The sequence below is a fragment of the Hippoglossus stenolepis genome, chromosome 1 (assembly GCF_022539355.2).
Source record: "Hippoglossus stenolepis isolate QCI-W04-F060 chromosome 1, HSTE1.2, whole genome shotgun sequence".
NCBI lineage: Eukaryota > Metazoa > Chordata > Actinopteri > Pleuronectiformes > Pleuronectidae > Hippoglossus > Hippoglossus stenolepis.
In genome coordinates, this window is record NC_061483.1 from 16,765,728 (window position 1) to 16,780,810 (window position 15,083).

At 42.9% G+C, this 15,083-nt stretch overlaps 1 protein-coding gene across 3 annotated transcripts in view; it reads right to left on the reverse strand.

Moving 5' to 3' along the window:
* mafa (v-maf avian musculoaponeurotic fibrosarcoma oncogene homolog a (paralog a)) overlaps positions 1–15,083 on the reverse strand; it is a 78,462-nt gene that overhangs the window by 49,737 nt on the left and 13,642 nt on the right. The gene's annotated exons all lie outside the window — the stretch shown is intronic.

Genomic DNA, 15,083 nt, shown 5'->3' on the forward strand with positions numbered 1-15,083 from the left:
GTGCAGATGTGGAGTTATAACATGGATGTAAACAATGCAGTGGAGCACGCAAGAGTTCAATTCAGCAACACAGTGGCGAAACCATTTCACCTCAAACTAAGATCCTTACATACCACATCGTCTGCAGCTCTTTTCCTTGCACATATCTCACAGTTTCCACATTGTATTATAAAATGAAACACATGTAAACCTGTAGTGATAATAGACACACAAATGTCTGATGCATGCATGTGCATACAAAGACCCAAATATTCACAAATTTTTAATACAGCCTGAAATGTGACTCCTGCACATGTCCACACACAAACACACACACCTCCCTAACCTCGACACACCACCTCACTGTCCTGCTCAAAGAGGGCACCGGGTGACGCAGTCTTTTTATGACAATTATTGATCCTCTGGAGCGCAGTAAAAACTATCCCCAGACAGACAACAAAAATAACTGTAACCATATAACAGCTTCCTGCCAGGGGAACAGATCCCACAGAGCGGCCACGTGACTGGACTATTCCTGGAGCATACTGTAGACCCCTAGCAGGCCCAGGGCACTGACCAGGCACACACTCACACAGGGCGAGGAGAGGAGAAGGTTATGAAGAAGTGTGTGTTCAGTTCCTTTTGCTGAAAAATGAGCATTTTGTGTATTTCTGTGCGCTGATAGGCTTTCAATTTGATTGTTTATGTGCAGCTCCTCTCCCTCACCATATGGCGCTGCACACTTTTAATTATGATAATATCAAAGTCTTTGTCTCGCGTCGTCCATTTGTGTAATAACCTCTTCCCCGTGCAGTGCTCGCAACATTCGCACACATTCCACACGTTTCCTCCAGCAGAGACATAACTTACCAAATCAATCCTCTTTGAAATCTCTAAACAACTTGAGAGTATTATTCTGAGAAAACACGAAAAGGAGAGGCGGCTGAATACGAGCTTTATTTCAAGTGCAGGATCGTGCCGTTGTATTCATTGCTCTGTGTTTGAATTTGCACCACAGGGACAATGGACGAGGAAAGTCCGTATTTCTCCCTCAGAACAATTTGTCTGTCGCTGCAGAGGAAGTGCTGTTGTAAAGCTGTCTTTGATTCTGCCACCCTGTCGTGAATAGAGTCAGTTAAGACCCAGCTCCTGGATGGACGGTGACTATACCTGAGATGAATTAGGCTGATAGGGAAAGAGTCGGTTTAACAATGGGATGTTAGTGTAAATACTGTGCACTCATTTTATACCAAAGAGCAGAATCCACCAGTTTTTAATTGTCTTTATAACCTGGAAACATTTCTGCGGCACTGTACAAGTGACATATTGTGTTAATTTTGGAAGTGATTAGGAGTAAACATAAAAGATAAATACAGTAATTGTGGCATGTACAGCAGCTTGGGCACCCTTCTAACTCAGTACTTATTATCACCCCCCTGGCAGATATCACAGCTTGTAAACACTTTTTGTAGCAGTTAATAGTCTTTCTGTTCTTGATTCAGGAATGTTCACCCACTCTATCTGCAGATCCCTGCAACTTCTGAGATATTTTTAGGATGTTTCACACAAGCAACATCTGTGTTTAAAATCTGCCCCCAGATTTTCAGGGATGTTTAGGTCAGGGGACTATGAGGACTGTTCCGAAAGCTTCAGCTTGTGTTTCTTGAAGTATTTTGAGGTCTGCTTTGGATCATTGTCCCGTCATAGAAGCCAGAATCTTTTCAGTTTTTCTGCAGGGGATTTGCATCCAGAATTGTCTGATATTTAGTGGGATCTATTGTCTATCTGAGCATTTTTCCACTTCCAGGCTTGACATCAAATGCTGCTCCTCTTTTTTTGCACCTAACACATTCTGTGATTGTAGCCAAAGAGCTCAATTTTAACTTAATCTGTCCACAACTCTTGTTTCCAAAACTACTCTGGCTCATCCAGATGTTGCTTTCTTTGCATATGCCAAATTTGGACTTTCGTGATGGGGGTGCTGGTGAAGTTTCCTTCTGATGACTCTTCCATATAGCATCAATGCTGCACAGTGGAACAATGCAGCACCACTCCAGGTCCTCCCTGCAACTCCTCTGCAGTCATGTGGGGGTTATTGGCTTTGCTTTTCTGTCCAGCAGACGTGCAGTTTTAGTCTCGGTCTTCCAGAGCGTGTCTTTACTTCCATAGTTCCCTTTAATGGCCGTGGAAAATTCAAACTGGAAGCACTGTGATACCTTTTTATAGCCTCCCCTGCCTCATAGACAGTTAGCTTCATTTTCAGATCCTCAGTCAGTGGCTTAGAGGAGCTCATGGTTCAGCTCTGGAATCTGACAACTTCTAATAACCAATTTTCCATACAAGACCACTCAATAATGGTTGTGTGTGTGTGTTTGTGTTTAATGTTCAATAAATATAATATTGCATTTACATGTGAAGAAATGCTAAATTTGAATGTCTGTTCATTATGAAAATGAAGAAAATATGCAAGTGGCCGAGGGGTGCACAAACTCTACCAGAACACTGAGTATGTCCAAGAATAAAATTACAAACCAGTGCGATTCTGCTCTTTTCTATATTTATTGTCCAGCTAAGCCGGGCTGACTGCACACGAAAGCCTCGGTTTGTCACCATCAACTCGAGACAGTTGTAACACCTTGCAGAGACAAGAAGAGGAGAGCAGAGCAGAGCAGAGCAGAGCAGAGCAGGGAACTCAAACTGCATCCAGAAAAAAAAAGTGAAGATAAAAAAAAAGAAGCAGAAGGGGTCTGGATATGATCTGGTCTCAGACAGAGCAGTAATCTTGCTGTCAGACAAACAGCATTCAGTCTTGTCAAACTCTAACACTCCACAGTCTGCATTAGGGCCCTGGCTCCCAGCCAGCCCAGTGACACAGACCTCTCATCAACATCATTCCTCATCTGTCCTCAGAGTCCCATCGTCTGCTGTGTGGACAACTTCATGTCTGATCCCAGTTAAGACGCACATATAACATATCCACTGAGGCACTGAAATCATATTCTGTATTTACACAGTGACACACGGAGTAACACTAAAACAAGCAACGAAAAGGGACATGATTGATCTTATTTTTCTTTCCTAATAACTTATCATCTGTCCGTGTTATCACCTCGTTAGTGGTCGCCGCGCTGCCTCCGCTGAGTGAGACGTACACAGAGTAGTGCTCTGCAGCCCCCCCGCCCCTCTCTGGGAGCTTTTGGACGAGGGAAAGTCTGTTTGATCTCAACACTTATCTGCTTCATTTCTGTTCTCGTATGTGGTACTCACCAGCCATCACTTTGATTTGTGGTCAGGCTCAAGTCAAGTGCATTAACCACCTAACACACAGATGTGCACTTTTAGCTGCATAAACACACGCACACAGGCAGACACACACACACACACACACACACACATACACTCCCCATCAAAAAGAAGTGGTCCCTTTGCAAACCTCAGGCAGAGTAAAATGAATGTGCTTGCTTGCAGGGCGTTTGATAGCGTTTCAGAAGCTGTTTGTTAGCTCCACTGAGAAGGTTCTGTTTTCACCCGTGTCTGTTTGTTTATCCGTCAGCAGGATTATGCAAAAAGTACTGAATGGATTTGCACCAAACTTGGTGGAGGCATGGGGCCTGGGAGAACCCATTAGATATTGGTTTGGATCCAGCTTAACATGTTGAGGCATATTTTTATCAACTAGGTACTATATGGATCTAGATGTAAAAAATAAACAGACGTGTGTAGGATTGTTTGGCCTTGGTGAAGGCATGTGCTCGACTCAGTGCCGTTCTCTAGTCATGTACTGCAGGCGGAATACTGTTGCCGCTGTGTTGCTTATTTCAGCAGGTCCAAGACCCAATAGATTTTTTTTTCCCTGCCAGAGTGACTCATTTGCTCAGTATTCACTTGCAGACAAATCTGTAAATTGCTCCCTCTCTTGCATCCAGATGTCCAAACCCATAATTATTCCAAATTATAGCAAAGTTCTCCACTAAAGCCGAATGATTCACAGCTCCTTTAATGATTCTTGAAGATTTTAAGAATGAATCACTTTGGCCCAAACAGACAACAGAAGCTGTAATCCGAGCATCAAAAACAACGCTCAAGAGTTGCTCCTTTAACGAAGCAGTGGACAGACGCTTTTGATTCTTTCATGTTTGTGCTTCATTCAATATATAGTATGTAACAATTCTTCGTTAAAATGTCTCAAAACAACTAAACCTGTGTTATATCTTTTGCTGACTTGTGTTCTTACATGATCTAAAATGTATCCAGCAGTGTTCAAACCCAGAGAAATCCACAATTAGTTTAATGAAATGGGACGTTTCATTCCAGTCGGCTTTTACTTGCGTCATATCAGCTTTACCCGTGGCTTTGCCTCTGCTAGCAAACAAAGGAAAAACACACTGATAGCCAGTTAGCAGTTAGCCAGTAGGCTGTTTTTTCCTTCCAGGGTTTGTATTAGTCACTCGTTTTGGAACATGATTATTCATTGCCGTTTGCTGCGTATTCTGTCACTGAGGCTCTCCCAGTAAGGCACAAAGACACAGTGGAACCAGTGGACCCAAGAAGATTATGAATTAAGATTGAACAACAACTCTCATCATGGGCACGCTGCTTCACGACGTTACATATTGTACGTTTAATGCATCGATATCCCTGCACACACAAGTACTGGCCGTGTCACTATCTGTACAGCCCTCCTGTTATTTTGATTCGTATTCATGAGTATGTATACACACACACACATATATACAGTATATATATATTTATAAATTCAACCTTAATAAACACACAAAGTCGTCTAAAGTAATCAAAAGTTAACAGAATAGAATTGCCTTTAAAAAAAGCTGCTTAGCAGACAGTGAAGAAACACTCAGATAAATAGAATTAGACAGTGGATAACCATGGAAAAATACAAAAGAGGGTCAGCGAAATTGAAAACACACTATTCCTATTCTTGTACGCTAGTCCTGTGCATCTATATGTGAAATAGATTCTTTTGCCATCCAAAGTCCTTCACGCTGCCTGGTAGCGACGTCCCTAAATATAAGGAAGGTAAGTATGCATGTAGATTAGGTCAAGCACGGGAGACGCTCCCCTAGAAGGAGTTGGCCTGTTTTAGTGGAGGAAAAGTGTTTTCTGCTGGAGAAAGAGAAATACTGCAGGGTAGGGTTTTTCTGCAATGTCTGCAATAACAGCGTTAATTTCTGGAGGTGTCTCCTTTCGATGGGGTTTGTTGTTAAGGCGCGGCGGCACGAGGAGGTGCTAGGAGGTTTTGGGGGAATGCTGGGGGCCTCTAGTAGCAGGTTATCTGTTTAAATAAAGCCCCGCGAAGCTTTGTGATCTCAGAGGAAAAACACACATGCAGAGAAAAAAAAACGTTTTAAAAGGAATGTGTGCCGACACACTCTCATGCTTGCTCATAAAAAGCAACGGATTGTGGAAGTTAACATGCAAGAGGTCAAATGCAAGTAAACAGCATGCCTTTCTTTCCTGAGGTGGTGTATTCTGTTTGTGTGTAAAACTGTTCTGTTGTTGAACAAAAGTAAATTATCGGGTTTCCATGAGAGCAGACAGAAGCTGCACCAGATTTCTTCTTGTGGTTTTGCTTTTGGAATAATCTTTATTTTCAATTTATGTTTTTTATTTTTACAGCTAAATGAGATAAGTAGGCCTGGGGTTGCCATTACAAATGAAACACAGTCATATAAGACAAAAGGCTCATTTCATAGGTCGGGAAAAAAAACATATCAAAGCTTCTGCTGCTTGTTGAGTTCGGTGTGTGGTGCCATGAAATTAGTGTTTGTGTTTGATTATTATCCGCTCACTTATCTTTACGTCCACAAGAACCCCAGCGAGGAGGAGAGGAGGAGAAAGAGAGGACGAGACTCTGACAGACAATCTGAGAAGAATCGTAGATAAACAGTGCAGATTTTGGATATAGCCATTAGCAGTTCAGCCATGTTGGTGGCTGAACACAGCTGTCAGACCCAGATGGTTAGTTGCTAATAACATTCAGAGTTTTGCAGCGCACCGTTTATTTTCTAATAATAAAACTGTTAGCGCTCGCTAATAGCATGGCCGCTGCCTGCCAAGCACACGTTCCAGCTGATACTCACGCAACTCCGCTGCCATTTACATGCCATGCTGCCGAGCCGAACGGCTCTATAGAAGGCCCTAACACGGTGAGACACATGCACACACACATGCACTGAGACCAGCGAGCTGTTGTGTGTAGCCAAGCAGAGCAAAATGACCTGAGGTTCTAAACATAAAGGAATTAGTATGTGGAGGTGAACGTAAACACCCACACACACACACCCACACACACACTCTCATGAATATATTTGAGAAAACCTGTCTAGTAGAATGAGATGTTTGATAGTAATTTTCACTTTGCACATTACCTCAAAAGTGATACATGACACAACAGTTAATTTAAAATGACAAATTCCAGATTTAATAAATATCAACCTGACTCTTGCCACTTTGGGGCTTTTTTATGAGAGCAGAGGCAATTAATCATTAGACAATTAGTCATGTGATCAGGTGGTTGTATGTTTTAATCTTCACATATCCTGTGGAATCTTATTGAGTTATCAATCCTTTGATTAATGCAGCAGGGGAGTCATTTAATAAATCAGCCAAATCCACTGCATATTGTAGAAGTCCCAAACACTGAATCCATGTGTAATTTTCCTTAAGTGATGAAAACTGGAGAACTAATGTATTTTTAAAGTGTTTATCTTTTAGTTTATTGATTAATTAAGTCAAAGAAAAAGAAGTCAAGGAAAAACTAATCTCAATGGGTCCATATATTCAAAATACCTATAGGAAAATGAATCAGAATATTGATCGAGTAATAAATAAAACATTTTTGAAGAAACATTTAATTCATGAATGGTTTAATGTCTGGACAGTGGTTCTGGGCAGAACCCCCCCCCCTCCCTGGGACAAAAACAAAATGTGCTATTCTGCAAAAGTGCAGACTCATCACAGTGCGTCTCTACAATAGAGAGCTACTCTGGCGTGAAACAGTATGTCACTGACCCTAAAAGACTGCTGTTTCCTTTTACACACTTTCCCATTTTAGGTGAGATCAACAGTGGGCGCACATACACCTCATTCAAAATCACTCAATTTACCTCACTACCTTTTTTTTCCAACATATATTCTGGCATTCTAGCACCCGAGAGTGACAGGAAGTACTGTCTGAGGAGAGAAACGTGGGGTTGATATGCAACAAAGGTCCAAAGGGGCCAGGCTCACTTTTCCTGACTCCTTTTATCCAAGTTGTTCATGAGGGCGGATTGTATGTATGTGTGTGTGTCTGTCTGTCTGTATGTAAAGAAAAACAAGAGCAAGCCATTCTTGTCAGTATCATACAAGGTTGTTTGAACTTGCAACTTATATATTAAATATTTCAACAGGAGCCAATTTCCCGTTAAGTGTCATTACAGTGTTTCTGCACACGCGCGCGCCTGCAAAGTGCCACAATTAATTGGACTTCATTTCCGGGAGATAATTTCCGACTGTTAGGCAGGCTGTAAAAGCACATCACCATACACATAATTACATAGGAAGGCAGGAGCAGCCTGCAGAATTTATCTTCCAGCCCAAATATGAGAGGCTGGTGAGTGGCTCTCTGCTGCAGCCTTTGAAGAGGCGTTTGTGTGTGTGTGTGCTAACGGTCTGTAAATGAGCAAGCAGTCACATTACTGAGATGCGGCTTCATTTAGGTTTTTTACTCACAGAGTCGGAACTTCAGTGTTTCTAACTCCCTCAAAAAATATTTAGCAAGTAAATAAATTACAGAGATGCTGAATTAAATTACATCACCCAGGTGGACACATGCAATAAAAAAAAACAATACAGAAACATAAACCAGAATAACAAAAAGAGAGAGCATGAATTAACTCCAAATTAACTTTGTGTACTGTGCCAGGTTTCCAGCTGTCTTATGTAGCTGAAAGCAGAAACCTGTGTCTTGGGTAATTGAGCTCCCCTCTGCCAGAGGTATCATTTTGCTTATTATGCAGCGATATGAAACACAGCATAACGGCGAGACTCGGTTTAGCCGGCTGAGAAGTGAAGCCGTCCCTTTTCTGCGAGGTTTGAACTGTGCAACAATGAAAGACAAGATGGGGGACGCGTGGAGGACACGGGGGCCGCCAAGTGACCCAGCGGGGGTCTTTTGTTAAAGGTCTTTCCAGACAGAGTTTGTGGAAAACTGGAAGAGAGCAGAGAGATGAGAGAAGGCGTGTTGACTTAAAAAGGAAATTAAATGATCCATGGAAGTCTATGAGGTGGATGAAGCACTGGTAGGTTGTTAACATGGAAAAATCTAGTCTCTCCGTGAGTGTGTGTGTGTGTGTGTGTTTGCGTGCGTGCATATGTGTGTGTGTGTGTGTGTGTGTGAGACAGAAGGTTCCGGGGCTGCTGTGTGCAGTACCGGCTGGCAGGGTGGCTGTCAGAATGGCCCTGTTTCCTGTGTCAGCTCTAAAATAGGTCCAAACACAGCAGAGATGCACGACACACTCTGGCTATTTACAGCACTCACACAGTGTGTGCACAGGATGCTGCCAAGTGTATGGAACCAGACGCACTCTGCGTTATACTGTATCTATTCACAGACTGGGTGAAGAAACTGTGCTCACTTAAAATAACATACAATCTGACAAGGCAAAGAAATTTGTCTTAAAATGGATGACATCGACAGTTAATATTCCTCTGTGGAAGTTTTTTTTGCTTTACAGTAAAATGCCTGTGTGGGTGTGTGTGCATGTGTTTACGTGTGTGTGCACGCCCTTGAACCTTCCATATGTAGGTGTTGTGAGAGCATTGTGTATGGTAAGGGCACTGCACCCACCTCCTGTTCGCTGTAACGTTGCTCTCTGTGTGTCCGTGACGACAAACACATATCCCAGATGACGCAGACATCCCGCACACACATTTTTATTATCACTTGATCACACCTCATCTTGGTTTTTAACGGTGCACACCAAATATAATCCAATTCAAATAGTTTAGTTCTCCATTTGATGTCTTTCTGTCTTTCTTTCTTTCTCTTTCACAGAGGGAAACATGCTGATGTTGCTGGCAGTTTGGTGCGATGTGTGAATCACAGCGGCAGATCACTGGTTCACACATGACCCAACACTCAGAAACCTACCTGATACACACACACACACACACACACACACACACACACACACACACACACACACACACACACACACACACACCGACAAACTGCCACTGACCATGTCCGACCACAGTTGTTCATGTAAAGTAGCAGAAAGTCTTTAGTCAGTTATCACATCACAGCAGTTACCAAGAACAGTGTCAACAGTTTGACCACAGTCCCAATGCAGAAGGAACTGAGCAATTATCTCAGGGGAGATTCATGAATCTCAAGGGAGATCTTCAGTTTATCTGTCTGTGTTAAACCATGACGATAATGTCCTTAGCCTCTTTCTAACCAAAGGCCTTCGTTCTCAAGGGATGCGCCCATTTACAAACCAGAGTGACTCAAGTCAGGTTTACCTCAAATCGTCAGGATGCAGGTTTCACACAGCCGTGTTGCTACTTTATCCGCCCCCGCTGTTCCCAAGCAACGCAACCGTGACTTGATCAACTCCGGTCTGTGTCAAAAGTATTTCCAGGAAGCTTCACCAATTGTCACTCAGACCATTTTTACATTTCCGCAGTGACTGTCCTTGCATGCTGTAGACAACCCGTGCATTTTCTGTTGAGCAGTTAACCCCAGTAAATGGAGACAAGTTTCAGTCCTTGGTTAGTTTTGCTTTGCCCACGCTCTCCTCTCTGTTTTCTTTTTCGCAATGTATTTTAAGCAAAATTTCCACCCCTGTAGTTTCGATTACAAAGCCAAACTCTTTACGATGATTTCTCAGGTAAGGTGAGAAAATGACACCTGTGTGTGTGTGTGTGTGTGTGTGTGTGTGTGTGTGTGTGTGTGTGTGTGTGTGTGTGTGTGTGTGTGTGTGTGTGTGTGTGTGTGTGTGTTAGAGCATGCATCGTTAAATACTTGTGCAAAGGGATGGAAAGTGAGTGGAGAGGAGGCAGCTATCTGTGCACACTGTGTCAGTTTTCAGTCAGGGGGTCTCTCACTCGCTCTGTGGAGTAGGAGGAGGAGAAGAAGGAGGAGGAGACTTATCTGAAGCTGATAAGACGGCTCAGGCCTTACTCAAATTATACTGAAATTATTTTAATTGCCAGTGAGAGCAGCAGAGCTTTGAATTGTATCTCCCTGTTCCTCTTTGCCTTCATCCGTCTTCGTTGTCTCTCACTCTCCCGCCCCACATGGTCTCTCTTCCCTCCTCACTCTCGTCAGCTTGTTGTCTGTCATGTTTTCAGGAAAATGTTGTTTTTTTTTAAACTTGCAACTGTCAATCTCCTTTCCGACAGTGTTGTGTGTGTGTACCTGTGCTCGGAGCGTGTTAACATAAAGAGCACACAGAGCCTGTGTTTAACACCCAGGCACGATGTGACCAAGCTTTGAACCAGAAAAGTGAACCAAGGAATCTTGTCTTAGTCGAATTGTGCGTTTGTGTGTGTGTGTGTGTGTGTGTGTGTGTGTGTATGACTCTTGTGTGCACTTGTGCTCCATGAACCAGAGCGCTTGGGTCAGATGCCTCCAGTGTTGGGGCTTAAAGCTGCTTTGAATGGGCCAGGCTGTGCTCATCTTCTGTCTAATCTTCCTGCTCTGGTGAGTGTAGGGAGGAGGAGGAGGAAAAAAAATCTATAGTCTTTCCATTCTCCTGTGACCAGTGTGCCTGTGAGACAGCAGCCGTGGGAATGGAGATGGATACACGCAGCCCTGCCTCTGACCTCCCTCTACTCCAACACAAGGGTGGAGATAAACAGGGCCACAAGGATCGCTAACATCTTTCTTTCTCAGGCACACACAGATGCACGCACACACACACACACACACTCATCCAGACACACGCACATACAGCACAGACATCTCATTAAAGCAATAGTAGGTGAATGTTGCAACAGCCGTGTGCCACTGGGAGAGAGGTCTATTAGGGAGACTATCAAGAGACGGGGGAAGGAAATGAGTGTCAGTGTGCTGGTCTGTGTGTGCATCTGATTCTGGTTTGACATATGTGTTTGACGAATGTCTCATTTTGACCCAGGGGATACGGTGGAGGAGTCTGTATTAATACTTATTGGCTGAATCGTTATGATAATGCAGCGACGAGAGATTTCCCACAATAAAAATCTATTAACCAAAGTGAGTGAAAAAAATGTGTATGTGTATGTCCAAAAGTGAGAAAGACAATAAAAACAGACGGCCTGAGAGTGTGCAGCAGCCACTTCGTCCTAAATTACTCTTCCTCTCCGTTTCCCGAGGATTTTGGAGTGATACTCCCCTCCTGCTCCCTCGCTCCCTCAGCTGTCAAAACCCGTCACCACAACTATTCCACTTCAGCCGCAGGGATGGAGAGAAAGCTTTGTCCCTCTCCATCACCCTCCTTTCACATCCCTCTCACTAATGGCAGTTGTGGTGCACCAGGTTGTATATTGACAATGCATTTGTTTGTATCTTACTTTTCTTTTTTTTTCTTTTTTTAACAATGACCTATTGGATTAAGGACAAAACAGGAAACTTAGTGATGGTTTAGTTTTTTGCTAACAAGAGTGTCATGCAGCAGAATTTCAAAAAGCCATTCCTTTGGTCGTGGATTGTGTCCATAGAGATGCATGTGTCTTATTATGGTTTGTCAGGGGTCATTAGTGTAATCCAAGTGGACAGAAGTTTATACTGAGAAAAGTGCACCATAGTATTCTCTTTCTCTGTGTGTGTGTGTGTGTGTGTGTGTGTGTGTGTGTGTGTGTGTGTGTGTGTGTGTGTGTGTGTGTGTGTGTGTGTGTGTGTTGTGTGTGTGTCTGTGTGTGTCTGTGAGTGTGTGTTTTTAAATGTCTATATCCAGCAACTTCCGATAATGTCATCCTACACTGCTCTCCGCTCCTCGCAACCAGAGACCATCAGCTGTGAACTCATCGCTCTCCTTTAATGGCCAGGGGCCTCATTTATAACCAATGCGTACGCATCTTTCAAACCTCATTTTGTGCGTACGCCACTTTCCATGTAAAGGTTGGGATCTATTAAAACAAACTTGACGGGAGAATGTGCACACTTTTGTGCGAACTTTAACCCATGCGTACGAAAATTTTTGAGACAGGTAGCCAGGATAGTGAGGAGATGAATTGAAGCCAGATTATTGATCCCCTTCATCATTAACATTAAAACCAACAGCGTTATTTGTGCTCGTGCGACATAACTGTTCCATATAAACCTTCAATTGAAAAAGATATACATAGCATAACAGCTACAGAACCGACTGGCACTGATAGAGGAGTACGAGGAAAGAAGGACTAGTGAGAAATGTTTAGTTTAGTGATGATGAGGATTTCCTGGCCCCTGGTGATGACTGACTCATCAGCTAATAAAGATTCTCTAGAGCTGTGATGTTGGACTGATCCGACGGAACTGAACCTTCCCAGCACAAACACAAGTACTCACCACTCTGGGTTAATAAGCCGACAGATCTGTGTGTGATATGATTAACACTGTATAATTTGTACCTTTCTTCTTCAAGCCCCTTGTGGGAATAATATAATTCTGTTCAATTTTATAGATTGGGGATATTGCAGCTGTCCCTGAATTTAATAATCCTGCAGTTTTGGATGATTAATATCCGTACAGGCGACGATTAGATTCTGACAATGAGAAACAATTCTTTTTTTATCTCCACCTTTAAATCTGACCACTTTTTTATTTCAGGCACTGTCCTCTCTGTCTTACTCACACTCACTCACTGCATTAACCACAGCAGCAGCACGGTACCACATTTTATTTTATTAGTGGTACCTCTGCTTTGGCCACCAAACAATTTGTCCTCCACCGCACTAACAATCACCTCGATGTCTGTGTCAGAAGCTTCATTTCTTCTTCTCATCGCTTGATGCCATGATTCACAATAGAATCCCATTGGTTAATTTCATTTCATTCGTTGCTTTGTATTGACTAGTCATGGTTGAGTGTGGGCGTGTAGAGGGCGGGATATGAGGCAGATCCACATACGCACGTTTCCAGGTGGACTGTGATTTATAAAGGGAACCTTGTCTTCAGGTGTGCATGCGCAAAGGTTTATAAATCTGAATTTTTTTTTGCGTACACCATTTTCAGCCTTTGTGCGCGCATACACTTTTAGTATGAATCCTATGCATTGTTTTATAAATGAGGCACCAAGTCACTTAAAAGAAAAAAAGAGGACAAAACTAAAGGCATTGCAGAATTTGTATATGTTTCAACAAAGAGGCTGCACAAGTGTCTGTGAGAGGAGAAAAAAAATAAGTTTGGGTGAGCCGACCAGAAATGTGGGTCTCTCTTGATTTCTGTTTTTGTCTCGGCCACAACATTGTTTCCCAGGGGGTCTGAGTAAAAATGGAGTTCAGAGCGTATTCGGCCCGGCGTGCCTGTGTCGCTCTTAAGAGAGTAACCTCTCGACATAAGGCCGTTCCATGCCTCTCCACTGCACTGAGGTAACATGCAGACGTGTGCTGCTCCTCCGCCTCCACACTTTGAGGCCCGGTCACTGCAGAGAGCTCTCCTCTGTCAGGTCTCTGAGGCCAAGTGCTCTCCAAGGGTGACACTACCCAAACTCTGTAATTATAGAACCAAAGAGCATTCTTCAGCCTGGTTAACCAGAACTATGAGACAAATATTTACCCCCACACCCCCACCCCCCACACCCACCCACCCCTTCCCTCTGTTCCTCCTCCTTCAACACACCCCCACCCCAATAATTTAACAGTAAGACCAACTCAGCCTTGTAAACACAATAGTTATGTCTGCGCTCACGGAGCCATGAAGCAGACATACAGGCTCCACTATCCCCAGCAGCTACTGCTAATACAGGCTGCTGTCCTCTCCTCTCCTCTTTTTCTCCTCTCCTCTCCTCTCCTCTTTTTCTCCTCTCCTCTCCTCTCCTCTCCTCTCCTCTCCTTCTCTTCCTCTCCTTCTCTTCCTCTCCTCTCCTCTCCTCTCCTCCTCTAAATATATGTTTGGATGTCTTTACAACAAGTCACAATATCTTTTTAATTCACAGATTAAATGAGGAATGACAGATACTCAGTGAGATATTTACTGCAGGGTTGTATTTTCATTTAATCTGTAAGTGAACACAATGTGTTTCACAACTTCTGTAAAAGTACTAAAACAACTACTCTATAGAGCTATAACCATGTTTATGTCTTTCTTCCCTATCGATGTATTCTCACATGCTGTATATTTAGTCTCAGGTGACCCTCAGGGAAACCATTAACTGTCAAAGTTGTCAGACTACATAACAGTAACCCAAAAATACTTGAAATAGAGAACTAAAGCACAGTTTAACACCAAAGTTGGCTCTAAATGATTATACCTCCTTGCTGCATAAACTTAAACTTGAGTGTATTTTAGACTTAAAGGTCAAATGTCTTTTACTTTCACACAACATCAAGTGTGGGTGGACAAAAGAATTGTTCTACTCTACATGGAAATCGCCTATATATTAAATTCCTCATGGTTCCTCAACAGTTTGGACATTTATTCATTGGAACAGTCTTATAAAGCTAAAATCTAAGTGTTTGAAGAGATGTCTGTTTATAATTATGATACCAGATATTATTTTAATTGTCAGTGGCTTGGAAAACATTATAACTAACACAGCAACTTTTAGCCTCTGTGTATTTGTGTGTGTGTGTCTGAGACGTGTATTAATAGGATGCTCCGCCAGACTGTTTGTTCTAACACTTTGTAAACAGCGCGATGATATCTCAAGCTTTAGTTTCTGTGTCCGTGCATGCATTATGGTGATCGCAGATTGATTAAATATCCCAACTCAAATTAATTAAACACATAAAATAGAGAACAACAACTTATGGTGCGAGTGTTTGTGTCCGACAGCAAAACACTGAGGGAGTCGCATTGTCTCAAAGGCTATTTGTGTTTGATGTTAACGCGCAGGCACAATGCATTAAGCCTGGAATGTAAGTAATGTGCACTTAGACGTGCCGTGCGGACAGCATCGTTTAACGTGCGGCCA